Source organism: Neoarius graeffei, chromosome 3, assembly GCF_027579695.1.
Source record: "Neoarius graeffei isolate fNeoGra1 chromosome 3, fNeoGra1.pri, whole genome shotgun sequence".
NCBI lineage: Eukaryota > Metazoa > Chordata > Actinopteri > Siluriformes > Ariidae > Neoarius > Neoarius graeffei.
Genome location: NC_083571.1, coordinates 37,566,720 through 37,582,854, shown reverse-complemented (window position 1 = coordinate 37,582,854; position 16,135 = coordinate 37,566,720).

Genomic DNA, 16,135 nt, shown 5'->3' with positions numbered 1-16,135 from the left:
CATCAGACCACAGGACGTCTCCAAAAATTAAGATCTTTGTCCCCATGTGCAGCTGCAAATGGTGATCTGGCTTTTTTTTATGGTGGTTTTGGAGGAGTGGCAGCTCCTCTCTGAGTGGCCTTTCAGCTCATGTTGGTACAGAACTCATTTTACTGTGGATAATGATACTCTCTTACCAATTTCAGCCAGCATCTTTAAAAGGTCTTTCGCTGTTGTTCTGGGGTTCATTTGCACATTTCACACCAAAGCATGTTCATCTGTGGGACACAGAAGCCGTCTCCTTCCTGAGCGGTATGATGGCTGTGCGCTCCCATGGTGTTTATACTTGCGTATTATTGTTTGAACAAATGAACATGGGACCTTCAGGCATCTGGAAATTGTACCCAAGGATGAACCAGACTTGTGAAGAGCCACAATTCTTTTCCTGATGTCTTGGTTGATTTCCCCATGATGTCATGCAAAGAGGCCCTTGTGTTTGAAGGTGTGCCTTAAAATACATCCACAGGTGTGCCTCCAATTAACTCAAATGATGTCAATTAGCCTGTCAGAAGCTTCTAATGCCAAAACATCATCATGTGCAATGCTCCGAGCTGTTTAAAGTAATAGTCAGCTTAGTGTATGTAAACTTCTGACTTGGATGAAAGTAATTAAAAATTCTCTGAAAAATTCTCTCTCTGATTATTCTGACATTTTACAAATAAAAATTAAAAAAATTGGAGATCCTAACTGACCTAAAACAAGAAAAGTTTCCTCAATTTTACTGTCAGACATGGAGAAAAAAAAGTGTCTGTCTTCTTCTAAACTGTGTGTAAACTTCTGGTTGCAACTGTAATTTAGAGTTCATTAGTGGTTATGATCCATACGAAATTCCTCGAAACGACTGGAGTGACTTCTGGTTGCAATTGTAATTTAGAGTTCATTAGCGGTTATGATCCATACGAAATTTCTCGAAACGACTGGAGTGACGGTGCAGATTTGTGGCCTAGTGTTAGCATTAGCTACATGTTGGAAATACTTGCTTTTTCCCCGAAGAGTCCAGACATGGAAGAACAGTTTAAAAAAAAAATACAAAAGCAAGAAAACCTTTTGTGTAAATACTTTTTCCCCCGATATCAGCTTTTGGGAACAGAATATTGTGAAAGCCAAAGCATTTACTCTCAAAGGACTCCTACCTGAACTGTTGGCAAGATGGTATTCCTGACCCTCCATGTCTCAACAACCCCGATGACATCTAGTTCCAGAACTATTTGCACTCTATAATTTATACATTGATACTTATTATTGTTAAAACAATATCTGAAGTGTTATTTGTAAAATAACAAAATATCTTGCTCTAGACTTTCAAACAATATAAAATTGTATTTTAATTTTATCTAATAGTGGACGGTACAAAAGTTACAAACATTAACAGAATCCGCACATTCCAGTTGTAGCTATAGTCATATAGTAACTATAATCACCCTTGCAATAATAATTTCAATAAATGGTTAATGTTCAGTTCCCTCTTCATTTATTCTCTATTCAAAAAGCACAACTGAGTCACACAGGTTGATAAGTGTGTAACGGACAATAACAGTTTTATCCAAAATAGATTTTCCTGCTTTAGTCGATTTATTTCCATTTCACATGCATGCAGCTGTTGTAAAGTTCAGTCTGTTTGTGTAGAACAGTTTCGAACTGTCGGTTCATTACTGCACTCTGGCTCCGTGGTGATATTTTGCACAGGACTGGGTTCTTCTGATAACAGAAACAAAGCTTCAGTGCTCTCTGCTCTTAATCTTTTCTGTTCTTTCAGGATATATCGTGCATATCGCTCCTTGTTATTTTTTTACTGAGTTATGTCCAACTTGTTTGAAACCAATCTGGGTTTTCCGTGTCGAATAAGGAAGCTGCTTCACCTGTAAGAAAATCAAACACTTTCATGAAGATGCTAACTCAAATCCAAGCAGAAAAAATAAAATGAGATTCTTAAGCAAACTCTTCCATACTCACTTCCGACTTTCAATTTTTTTTAATACATTTTTAATACAATCACTAATTTTTCTGGAGTTTTCAGGCTTAGCACCTCTTGTATTCTCTTTAACCACTCAATTCTTCATTGTTCTTGAAGCATTTTCTTCTCTTTGTTAACACTTTGCTTGATGACGGGGAGACAGTAATACCTTTTATTTAATTCTCTACTTGAACAGATGTACAGTGCAAAAATGAACCATATCAGAGACAGATTAAGCCTTGCTGACATGAAAGATAATGTCTGTTTGACCCTCAGGTGTAATTATCACGTGATGCCATGAGCAAGGGGTCTATTCCCAGGCCCCAAGATGCACTACTTTGAGAAATGAGATAGCAGAGTGAGGTAACCAAACTCCATCAGTTGTTGTGCACATCTGGGGTGTCCAAGAATTAAAGTGCAATTCCAAACACAATCACATGTTATATGGAATATTTTACTGCTCCTCTTTTCTCCCATAACCTGCTTCATCCATCATTTTGAACAGGAATCTGCATCAGATTTCAGCAATGCTTCTGGAGTCTACGGTGATGTCGACTCAATTCCTTATCTAACACTCACACTTGTCACTCGAGCTGGGAAAGTAATGAAATGGCCATTATAATAGCGGGAAGTGTAAGAGAGTAGGTTTAAAAATGTCATATTTCTTGTATGTTGTGTTCAGTTAAGGGAAATTTCCATACTCCCCACAGAGTGGAAACTGTAATATGCTGTAACAGTTATTACGTGTCAGGGAATCCAAAGAATTAACTGGAATTAACAAGCATTCCCGACAGAGGCATCCCAATCCTACACACTCCATTTACCAGCTGATCACACAGCAAGAGAGGCAAAGGGCCCGTTAATAGGGCACACAGCTCTTTTTACTGGGTGGCTTTAAGCTCAGTTTCAAACTTAATCACCCAGTTATCACAGTGCAAATTAGAACTGAAGCCCAAATTACGAACAAGAGCAGTGACCCAAGTGGTGTTTAAGCCATCAGTATTTGTAAATTTCTGGATTTTTATGCATTTTCTATATGTGTAATCTAATACATATAAACATATTTTAAAAATTGAAAATATAAACATATTTTCAAATATAATCAGCCAGCATTCCAATAGACCCAAAATTCTTTTTAACACTATAAACTCCATCATAAACCCACCTCTTTCACCAGCCTCCATCACAACTTCGCATACTTGTGAGGAATTCTTGAATTTCTTCACTAACAAAATTGAGAATATCAGAGCTACTTTTCCACCCCCAGCTCTAAGCTCTAACCTCTTCACATACACCCCCACCTTCCCGCTCAACAGCTACTCTCTCTCACTTTGACCCTTTATCCTTGACTGCCCTAAATGACATTGTCAGGCATATGAAAACCACCTCCTCTCCTGGTGATGATATCCCCACTCTCATTTTAAAGGAAGCTCTTGATGTTCTAGGCCCTTCCCTACAGCTGATTATCAATGCCTGTCTGACATCAGGTGCTGTCCCAGCCTGCTTTAAGCATGCAGTCGTCCAGCCACTGCTTTAAAAACACAACTTGGACCCCAAATGTCTAAACAACTATAGGCCTATTTCTAAGCTGCCCTTTATTTCCAAGGTTCTGGAAAAAGCTGTTCTTGCCCAACTGTCCCCCTACCTGCCCCAAAACACAGTCCTAGAGCCTTTTCAATCCGGTTTTAGACCTTTCCATAGCACTGAGACTGCACTGCTGAAGGTTACAAATGACCTACTCCTCACTCTGGACTCGGGTGAGAATGCAGTCCTGGTTCTGTTGGATCTCAGCGCGGCCTTCGACACAGTGGACCACAACATCCTCCTTAACCGCCTCGAGGGGCGGGTGGGCATCAGTGGCACAGCACTACTCTGGTTTAAATCATATCTACTACACAGAACTTTCTCAGTCTCTATCGATCACTCCTCCTCTCCATCAGCCCCAGTCTCATATGGTGTCCCACAAGGTTCCATTTTGGGCCCGGTGCTCTTCTGTTTATACATGCTCCCCCTAGGTGACATAATTCGCCAACACAATGTTTCATTTCATTTTTATGCAGATGACTAGGGTTGGGCGGTACCCAAATTTTAATACCTTTAAACTGTCTCTGTGTTTTCCCGGGGTATACGGTATTACCGAGAAAAAATAATATTTTGTTTCGGCCTACTGTGTAACGTGCACCTATACTGGCGGACCTTGTCCAGACCTGCGCCTATGCCTCAAATGTACTATTTAAAAGCAGCATAGCGAATTATGTGCATTGTGGTATGGATTAAGCAGCAAAGCGAATTTTGTGCATTGATGAATGGATTAAGAGATATTTCAAAGCATCACGCAACTCTTCCTTCATCTTGAAAATAGCATTCAACTGTCGTTTACACATGTCTGCGTTGAAACGCCATTTGCAGCACTATTTCACCTACTCCATCAAAAAAAGTACACGATGAGCAGGATCATACCCTTTCAAGCATGGGAAATAAAAAAAAGAAAAGAATCAACCAACACCCAAGTCCGTTTAGACTGCGCGATAAACCATATTCTTCAGCGCAAATGAGGCGAACCTAATTCAAATGCGTGATAGCTGCACAAGGCAAAATCATATGGGCCCACGTCATGCCATGGCGGGGAAATTAATAATCAAATGGCCTTACCTTGCTTAAAACGTTGTCTTGATCACATAACTCCTTACAATTATTCCACTTAAATCCATACGGTTTAACACACCCAACAAAGATAGCAAGCGCATTGCTAATTCCCACCAGAAACCTAACAGTTTACGCTACGATGTTTTCTTCCATTTCTTCAGTAGATGACATTTCAAACGTTTATTACCCACATCCCAAATGTCATACGTTATATTATTTTACCTTGTTGTTACTCATGTAACCTACTCAAAACACAACTCATTGGAGAGATCTCGTGGAAGTGGAGTACCCCAGGCTATGGTGTGCCTTAGGGGACATATTAGATTTTTTTCGATTTTGCGCGGTCATTTACATTATTGCTGGCTCTTCCTTTTCGTTTGGTTTGAAACCAAAATACTGCCACACTGCCGATGTTGTAGGTTTTTTTTGCCACTAACTCGTTATCTTGACTTGCCATCTTTCAACCGCGGTCTCAGTCTCTTGCGAAGCTTTCTGTCAGACTCCAAATGTCATGCAGGGTTGCCATGGTAACGACATAAACAACCCTGCACGCGATGAGAACTTCTTTAGGAAATTGATAGAATTAGTGAAAATACGATCACACAGTTATTCGGGATGATCTTCAATTTATTATTTTATATTATGACCTCATGTACTCCATATTTATTTAGATATTATATATTTTTTTAAAATGACGGTAATGAGACCAATACCGTTGGTACTTTTGGATACCTCGGGATACCTTCTTACCGTAATACCGCCCAACCCTACAGATGACACTCAGTTATACATACCATTAACATCAAAGGATTCCACCCAGTGTTTGTTGGACTGCCTGGATGCCATTAAGTGTTGGATGACCAAGAACTTTCTCCAACTCAACGATTCTAAGACTGAGGTTATCATTTTTGGTCCCCCCAAATCAATCCCCTTTGTGACTTCTAGTTTATCTACCCTCTCACCTTTTGTGAAATCATACGCCAAAAGCCTCGGGGTCATCTTCAACTCCGAACTTTGTTTTAAGAGACAGATAAACTCAGTCATTAAAAACAGCTACCACCAACTCAGAGTCATTACCCGCCTTAAGCCCTCCCTATCATTCCAGGATTTAGAAACCATTATACATGCCTTTGTAACATCTCGCCTCGACTACTGTAACACCCTATATTTTGGCCTCCCCCAGTCCCAGATAGCACGCTTACAGCTGGTGCAGAATGCTGCTGCTAGACTTTTAACTGGTACTAGGAAGCATGATCACATCACTCCTGTCCTCTCCTCTTTGCACTGGCTCCCCATATGTTTTAGAATCCAATTCAAAATACTTCTTTTAGTTTTTAAATCTTTACATGGTCAGGCCCCTTCCTACATTTCAGGCATGCTGCGACACCACTCTGCACCTAGGTCTCTCAGATCCACTAACCAAGGCCTCCTCCATGTTCCCCGGTCCCATCTCATACATAAAGGTGACCGAGCCTTTGCAGTGGCAGCCCCACGTCTTTGGAATGATTTGCCTCCAGACATCAGACTCGCTCCCACTATGACTACTTTTAAATCTAGACTAGAGCCCTGCACTCCCGCAGGAGTCCCACGGGACCCGACGCAAAGCAGTGCGGCGCGGGACAAATTTTGAAAGCTCATTGCGGGCGCAGGTGGGAGGGGGAGTGCACAATGCGGGCGCGGGCGGGAGAGGTGATAAGCTGCAGTCCCGCTAACTAAAAATGTGTTTAAAATAAAATTTATAAATTATTAATTTATGCCTATCATATATAATTTGTGCTGGATATTTTATTTGGCATTAATAAAAACTAGTGCTGTCAAGCGATTAAAATATTTAATCGCGATTAATGTCGTGACTGTCATAGTTAACTCGCGATTAATCGCAATTTAATCACACATTTTTGTCACATGAAAAACCATTGTAATTCTCTTATCAGCATAAAAACGTGAATGGGCTTGCTTTGTATTGCAAAGCATAACATGTCTTGACACAGCCACTGCAAAGTGAAACCTAAGCCGAACACCGGGGCTGGCAAAAGAACCATGAGTGAAGTGATCTACTGCTTGAGTTAGTCTACAACTCAGAGAGACAGGTTACACAGTGATGGTAGGCTTGACATGCTTGATTATAATATAAAGTACACTATTATATTAACTTTAAGTTGTTCATTGATAAATATTGCATTGAATCTGATCTTTACTGTTTCAGCTCACTTAACACATTTTGTACTTTTACACTTTCTGCCTGTTGATGCGTCGCGCTGTCCAATCAGAGGTGGCCAAATTTGCATATTACAGGAAGGATTTCTGGGATAGCATTGAGTTTACAGTTCAGAGGGATCTGGCTTCTTTAGACGCTGTCTTCTTAAAACTGAATAAATATTTAAAAAGAGCCAAATGAGCCAGTCTTTTGAACGGCTCTTTTCAAAGAACGGATCACAAAGATGCGGATCCCATCAAAGAGCCATAAATCCCATCTCTACTAGCACGCCCTGCCCGCGCTGGTTCTTTTGGGGGGGGGGCAGAGGACTTTGGCTGTGCATGGCGTCGCATTACAGTCTAGCTGCTATCGGTTTTCTAAGCAAAGTCTCTGTTGCAAGTTCCTGGCAGTTTCAAAAGCTTATGAAAAACCTACATCATGTCACAGAGCGTTAATCTCGCGATAAAAAAATTATCGCCGTTAAAATTGAGTCAAGTTAACGTGTTAATAACGCGACATTTTTGACAGCACTAATAAAAACATTTTAAGATGCCTAAATTTGCGGATGTGGTCTAATCTCGCATACAGTGGTGCTTGAAAGTTTGTGAACCCTTTAGAATTTTCGATATTTCTGCATAAATATGATCTAAAACATCATCAGATTTTCACACAAGTCCTAAAAGTAGATAAAGAGAACCCAATTAAACAAATGAGACAAAAATATTATACTTGGTCATTTATTTATTGAGGAAAATGATCCAATATTACATATCTGTGAGTGGCAAAAGTATGTGAACCTTTGCTTTCAGTATCTGGTGTGATGCCCTTGTGCAGCAATAACTGCAACTAAATGTTTCTGGTAACTGTTGATCAGTCCTGCACACCGGCTTGGAGGAATTTTAGCCCATTCCTCTGTACAGAACAGCTTCAACTCTGGGATCTTGGTGGGTTTCCTCACATGAACTGCTCGCTTCAGGTCCTTCCACAACATTTCAATTGGATTAAGGTCAGGACTTTGACTTGGCCATTCCAAAACATTAACTTTATTCTTCTTTAACTATTCTTTGGTAGAATGACTTGTGTGCTGAGGGTTGTTGTCTTGCTGCATGACCCAATGTCTCTTGAGATTCAGTTCATGCACAGATGTCTTGACATTTTCCTTTAGAATTTACTGGGATGATTCAAAATTCATTGTTCCATCAATGATGGCAAGCCGTCCTGGCCCAGATGCAGCAAAACAGGCCCAAACCGTGATACTACCACCACCATGTTTCACAGATGGGATAAGGTTCTTATGCTGGAATGCAGTGTTTTCCTTTCTCCAAACATAACACTTCTCATTTAAACCAAAAAGTTCTATTTTGGTTTCATCCAACCACAAAACATTTTTCCAATAGCCTTCTGGCTTGTCCATGTGATCTTTAAAAACTGCAAATGAGCAGCAATGTTCTTTTTGGAGAGCAGTGGCTTTCTCCTTGCAACCCTGCCATGCACACCATTGTTGTTCAGTGTTCTTCTGATGGTGGACTCATGACCATTAACTTTAGCCAATATGAGAGAGGCCTTCAGTTGCTTAGAAGTTACCCTGGGGTCCTTTGTGACCTCACTGACTATTACACGCCTTGCTCTTGGAGTGATCTTTGTTGTTCAACCACTCCTGGGGAGGGTAACAATGGTCTTAAATTTCCTCTACTTGTACACAATCTGTCTGGCTGTGGATTGGTGGAGTCCAAACTCTTTAGAGATGGTTTTGTAACCTTTTCCAGCCTGATGAGCATCAACAACGCTTTTTCTGAGGTCCCCAGAAATCTCCTTTGTTCGTGCCATGATACACTTTCCACAAACATGTATTGTGAAGATCAGACTTTGATAGATCCCTGTTCTTTAAATAAAACAGGGTGCCCACTCACACCTGATTGTCATCCCATTGATTGAAAACACCTGACTCTAATTTCACCTTCTAATTAACTGCTAATCCTAGAGGTTCACATACTTTTGCCACTCACAGATATGTAATATTGGATCATTTTCCTCAATAAATAAATGACCAAGTATAATATTTTTGTCTCATTTGTTTAACTGGGTTCTCTTTATCTACTTTTAGGACTTGTGTGAAAATCTGATGATGTTTTAGGTCATATTTATGCAGAAATATAGAAAATTCTAAAGGGTTCACAAACTTTCAAGCACCACTGTATGTTTCCGATTCCTTTCCGCTCTTCCGTGTTTGAGATCTCCGATCATGGCAGAAGAGCAGAGCTCTTCTAGTGAAGCTCACAGTGCTTCAGAAGTAAGTGCTGCTTTAAAAAGAGGTACATTTACCGTTAAAAAGTCAAGAGTATTAGTCCTAAGTATTAAAAAGTATTAAAAAAAAGTATTAAAAAGTATTAACTAGCAGGGCCGGTTCTGCCCTAATCTGGACCCGGGTGCAACATCACGCAACCCCGCCCAAAAAAAAAAAACACACACACACACACCAGTCTAAATCAGGACAACCATCACATAACTATAACTATAAACATTTTACATCAACTATTTTAACTAAATGGCCTATAATAAATAAGCCTGCAGCCACGGCGGGCTGCCTTAAAAAGTAACCATTCAATGACACAACTGACAGCTTGCGCAGCCACGGCGGGCTGCCTTAAAAAGTAACTATCCCTGTGTCCTCGATTTCTTCTGTTCATCTACTAAGCCAAGAAGTATATACTCGTTTTGCATTTTCTGCCTCCTTTTTTGTATTTTCGACCCTGCGTTTATTTTCTTTCCTTTTCTGAAAACCCAATTTGTGTCCAGACATTTTGTTCTGCTACCAACGAACTAACTCTTCAGGTCTCGTCTCTCGAGCCCGCGATGATTCAAGTGGGAAGGGCAACAATTGATACATTTTTACAAACAACCAATAAACAGCCAATAGGGAGGTTGCAACGTTCAGGCTCTCCTTTGCTCAGAGACACTCAGTAATGCACTTATTCAGGAACAGAGAGAACTCTTTATTTTTTATTTTATCTTATTTTTTGGGGCCCCTCTCCACACCAGTCCCGGGTGCAAATGCTACCGTTGCTACCCCTCCAGAACCGGCCCTGTTAACTAGTATTAAAAAGGACTGTGTATCGCACAGATTGTTCAATTTAAAGCTAGAAATAGACAGTGTATAATCTGAGGAGCTGGTTGTGGTTGCGCAGCACTTCATATGAGAGGAGAATGAAATCGCGGTTGGAATCATAACGCCACAGACTCGGAAGTGGGAGTGCGAGTGCGCAAAGCGAGAGCTGTCAATCAAAGCGAGAGCTGTCAATCATGAGCGCATGCAGCGCTCAACTTGGAATGTGTCAGCAGAATGTCAGAGTCTAAACAATAAACTTACAGTAAATGAAGGATCGGTCAGTGGAGAGCTCAGCTAAGCTCAGCATGTTTAATTCCCCAAGCCAATGACAAGAACTTTCATGAGAAATAATGCGAACGTCTGCATCATGCGGGATTTGCGGGCGGGAGCGGGACAAAATATGGCAGGCACGAGTGGGAGCGGGACTGAAAATCATAATTATTTGCGGGAGCGGGCGGGAGCGGGACTGCACAATGCGGGCGCGGGCGGGACTGAAAATTCTGTCCCGCACAGACATCTAATCTAGACTGAAAACACACTTTTACACCTTAGCCTTTGCTTCTTAAGGCTCGGTCCCACTGGCCGATGGACACAAAACGTATGCAAAAAGGACACAGCGGACGAGCAAAATTTCGGGGGTGGCTCTATCCGTTTTCATCCGCTCCAGAAATGGACAAAAATGGCGAAAATTTGCGAAAACAGAACGGAAAAGAACGGACGTGGGTAGTATATAGCGGGGATGTTAAACGCATGTTCATAGGAAGCCTAGCGGATGAAAGCGGAGGGAAGTGGATGACAGCTCCGAAGGGGTTACCGGTGATAACTGAGAAGCGGACGCACAGCAGAAAGAGCGGATGCATAGCGGATGAAGAGGATGCATCACGTACGCCTAACGGAAACAAAGGGGATGTTGCGCGGATGTATATCGGATGCAGACCGTTCACTGCGCATGCGGGGGGTATGAATTGCGTCTGCTCCGCGGATATAAAGGGATGCAGCACGCACGCCGTCAGCATAAAGCGGAAAGACGTGCTGGCGGCTACATCGATACATCTCTACTACTAGATGATTTTCTCCCCCTTTTTATACAAAATATCGATTGTCCGCTAGGTGTCCTTCTACATACTCTAGACATACTCCAGACATCCTAAATATACGAGATACATCCCAGATATAAACGCTTTGTCCGTTTTGAATACTTTATATACGAGATGCATACGCTTACATCCTTTCTATTTCCGTGCTACTAACGATGAATAGACGTTTCATGTACCTTATCTTTCCTCCCTCTTTCCGTTTTCAGCTGCAGCGGATGTGAGTTGCGAGGATGCCCAGAGGATGCAGAGAGGATACAGCAGACGTTTAACGGATGATAACGGACATAGAACGTTTGTTGCTCATATATGTCGCGGATTTACATCGTACACGGCGGAAAGTTCATCCGTTCTAAAAGTTTTGTGCAGCTCAAAACTTTTTGCGCGGATGAAATCACAGTGGACGGATGCTCGATGGATAGAGCGTATGAAGCACGTATGCAATGAGTACACAACAGATGCATAGCGTTTTCCAACGGATGGCAAAGATTTTTTTACGTTTTACATCCTCTTTGCATCCGTAAGTGCAGTGGGACCGGGCCTTTAGTTCTTAGCTTTCTTCTCTCCCTTAAGTCACTGCCCTTTAACACTTTTTATGTATCTTAATTATTTTATGCTTCATCTTCTTTTACTATGTGTTGGTCAATGCTGTCAGTGTTTTGCCACTGTACACTGCGCCCAGTTGTCTTTGTCTATTGGAATGCTGCTAAAATGTTTTCTTACTATATGCTACTAATATGCTTTATTGCTTTACTTTTCTTAAAATAAAGAAAATAAAAGTATTTTCTTTATTCTTTTATTGCTTTTACTTGCTTTATTTTATTTTATTTTCAGACACTGTACAGCACTTTGGTCAGTTTGCACTGTTTTTAAATGTGCTTTATAAATAAAATGTACTTACTTACTTACTAATAACGTTAAATGCAGTGTAATCTGTAGGAAAGCTATTAGCTCTGTTATAGACATTTTATTAGCTGAACATATTCGTGTGTGTGTGTGTGTGTGTGTGTGTGTATTTCATACACCAACTGGTAATTATCCAATAATCTTTTCACCTGTGAGGGCTTTTGTCCTCCATGATGGTGTTTTCCCTTGAACAGTTGTCTGTGTAACCATTTTCCTGAACAATACGTTTCTCCGTTTTTGTGAACTTGTGTCCATGTGCACTGAGAGTTTGGCGAAAGCTTTTGGACTCAGTCTCAGCAGTGAAGTTACCTGGATAGAAGTCATGTTCATGAAAAGCTTTCAGTCATGATTTAGGCCTCTTCACAGTATTGAAAAAAAAAGCACTGGTTAAAGTAGTAAATAACCAAATACTGGCTTCTGCTCAGGGTTGCATCTCTTTGCTTGTGTTCCTCAATCTCAGTGCAGCTTTTAAAATCATGGATCATTATATTCTTTTAAATAGAATACAAAATGTTGTTGGAGTTAAAGAAATGACCCTTTCCCAGCTCAGGTCTTAACTGACTGATCATAATAGAATAGAATACCTTTATTGTCATTGTACACAGTACAATGAAATTGAAGTGCTTCATCTGATAACAATTAAATACACAGCAAATTCAGAAGTGTTAAATTTTGGGTGTTAGTGAAATTTGAGCAAAAGTAGAGTTAATTTTACTCTGATAGAGTTAAATCCATTATATTTGACTTCAGTTGATAAGTAGTTGGTGTCAAAATCAGGTGTAAAAACAAAGCGTCACTAAATCAAACCTGTCAGTGTAATTGTATAAATACTAACTCTGAACTTCTAACTCTCAACTCCGATCCTGGGTTTTACACTTGAAGTGTTCATGTCACCCCGCCCACTGCATAGACACACATTGATTGGCTGAAGCCAGAAGATCTATGCGTGCTTCACCGACTGCTGAACAAAGTAATGGACATGCTGTGATTTTTGTTGACCAGTTGACTTACTTTAGACCATTTCAGAAGCAATATTCTAATGAGAGTGAAAGGACATATATTGTTCCATATTGTTACATTTTTTAATGTGACTTCATTTTTTGGGGGTGCAAATGTTTAAAATAAATGCTTAATTGTAAAACACAAAATATGTCCACTTTTATTTCAGCAAACTTTAATTTGAAAATCATTTCCAGGAAGAGCTGTATTTACACCTTTTAAGTGTTATGGGGCTAACACTTTTATAGTCAACAAATGATCCTCTGAGAGAGTTATGTCTAACACTACATATCAGTGTTGAGAAAAACTAACACTGGATGTTGTTAATAAGTGTTAACTTTTAACTCCAAAAAGAGTGAAAAATGACACCAAATTAGTGTTAAGGTACCAACACTGCAAAAAGAGTTAAATTAACACTCATGGGGTAGACCCATATAGCATACCTGTCAACTTTGAGGTTTGAAAAAAAAGGGATATTTCCCAGATTTTAACTCAAAATAAGGGAAAATTTCAGAAAGTCGAACTTTCCGAAAATTTCAGAAAGTCGGTAATCGAACTGACTTTTCTTCACAAAATTAAATTTGTCCTGCCATTTGGGCAAGTAGCGGCAATACACCTTTTTTGGTTTTGCCTCGCTCCTTTCTTTATTCATGTCTCTAGTCTTGCCGTCTACTGAAACTCGCTCCCTGAGGAAAGAATTACGACCATCTTTTAGTTTTGTGAGAAGTTCCAAGCACTGACCTTGGTCAGACCATAGATTTACATAGAAGACTAGATGCCTCGTCCCCGTTGCCCGTCAACGAAGTCGAACGTCCGCACATGGCGGCCATCTTACCTCAGACAGCTGGCTTACCCATTACATTGTGTTGGTAGCGATATGTACTTTTCAGATGACCGTAACTTCCTCAAATTTCAATCAATATTCAAACGGTTTGGTTTGTTATAAAAAAAACAAACGGAAGTATGTATTTATGATATTAATGATGAATAATCATTTTATGTTTTAAAAAAATACGCATAGCTTGGCGAAAATATTTCAGTATACTACAGACTGTAAGACAGGATGCATGCTGAAATTCCTATGCTGTGAGAAGCCTAACACTGCGTACTTATGGATAACTGCGGCCTTAGGACAAATAACCATACAATTTATTTCCAATTTTTAGTGAAAATATTTTTACGTGATAGGGCCGTAGGGGAAGCTAAAGTTAAATAAACAGCTTACTCACTTCTGAAACCAGAAATACTTCATCCACCTCAAAAACCTAATGCACTCACATCATAGCATAATAACAAATGTAAACTCACATCATCGCATAATAACAAATGCACTGCCCGAGTAAGTAATAGTATAAAACAGTGACAGCGACTCACGGTAGTTTGTGACAAAAAAAGCACTTAATTAATCACATGTGGTTATACTTCCAAGGATAAAAAGATATCTTTACATTTACAAAAAGAACATTCAAAGCTGATTATCATGTCAAAGTCAATATATGTTAGCACAGAAGATTGAAATTTCATTTGACTAGGCTCCAATGTGCAGTTAAAATAAAACTAAACATACTGATATAAACATCTACAATTAAAACAGACACATACATCAGCTTGTCATCAAAGTCAGTACTTTGATTTCCTGTAAATCATAATGTGAGTGCTGTGCTGTGCTTGCGTATGTCTTCATACCCCTTGTCTGTGGTAAGATGGCCGTCCTGTGCGGACGTGCTGGAATACGCGGTGAGGAATCTAGGTCTTCTATGTAAATCTATTGGTCAGACTAGCGCTATGGTTCTGACAGTCTTCTTCACAGACATGCAATTAAAATCAATGTGTAATTACTAGACTGCCACCTGCTGTACTGGAGAGGGCGGGGACGTGAATTCATGGCCCGACTTCCTGCTGTAAACTCCTGTCAGAGGCGTGTCATGAATTCTGGACCTACTGACTTTTATATAATGTGAAAATATGGGATATTTTCGGGAAAATAAAAAAAAACGGGAAGACAGCGGGAAATAAGTCAAAATAAGGGATTTCCCAGGAAAAACGGGAGGGTTGACAGGTATGCCATATAGACACTTTAAAAGTGTTGAAATTAAATCTGACGGTGTTAATTTGGGTATGGGGATTTTGCTGTGTACATTTATAAATGAGACAGACATAAAATGAAAACCAATTTTAAAAAATATTAAACATTCCAAAATTATTATTACCTCGGAGTCCACCAGGAGGCGAGGTATTGTTTTCAGCCATGTTTCTTTGTTTTTTGTTAATGATATTACGGGAAAACGGCTGGATCAATCTTCATGAAGCTTTCAGGATAGATGGGCATTGGTCTCAAATAGAACCTCCAACTAAAAAGGTCACTAAAAAGGTCAAAATCATTTTTGTTGTGGCTACTGCCTCATACAGAGGTGCTAGCCACTATGTCACCGTGCTGTAAGAATGTAAGAGTGTAACAGTCGCACACTGCGCATGCGCATACACGTGTTCCAATTAAAATGGCCAGTGAGCGTATACAAATTTGGTTCACCATTCGAAATAAATGGACTAGACTAAAGAAATCACTTTCAGACATGTTTATGCTTATTACAGAGGGAAAGTGTGTTCCACTGAGCTCTAGCATCGGGCCATATCCGGGAAACAAGAGTTTCAGTCATGGCGACAGCGTGTGTATGTCAGCCTCGGTTCAGAGGTTTCAGTTTCAAAAACTATAAGAGGTAAGAGTAGAATAATATAAAGTACAAACACTTGGTATATTTTACTTCTGTGATTTTTACATTGGTAATTTTTGGATTACACTTCATTTTTGTGGCTACTGCCTCATAGAGAAAATATATATATGCTATATTTACTGTACGGACATGGTATCAGAAAACAATTTTATTTATAAGCAGTAGCCACATGTACCCATAGGGTACCCATTTTTTTCACGATATCTTCCTTCATATAAGTGTTACCGGGCAAGGTTTGTTTTGCCTGGCAACACTTAATAATAATAATAATATTATTATTATTATTATTATTATTATTATTATTGCACAGTTATTACACATGAAGTTATTGCACTTAATGTAAGAGGTCGTAAGTCATGTATTTGCAGCATTCACAGTTCTGATGGCCCAGGGAAAGAAACTGTTTTTGAGTCCATTTGTTTTACTTTTCAAGCTCCTGTAGCACCTCCCTGAAGACAGAAG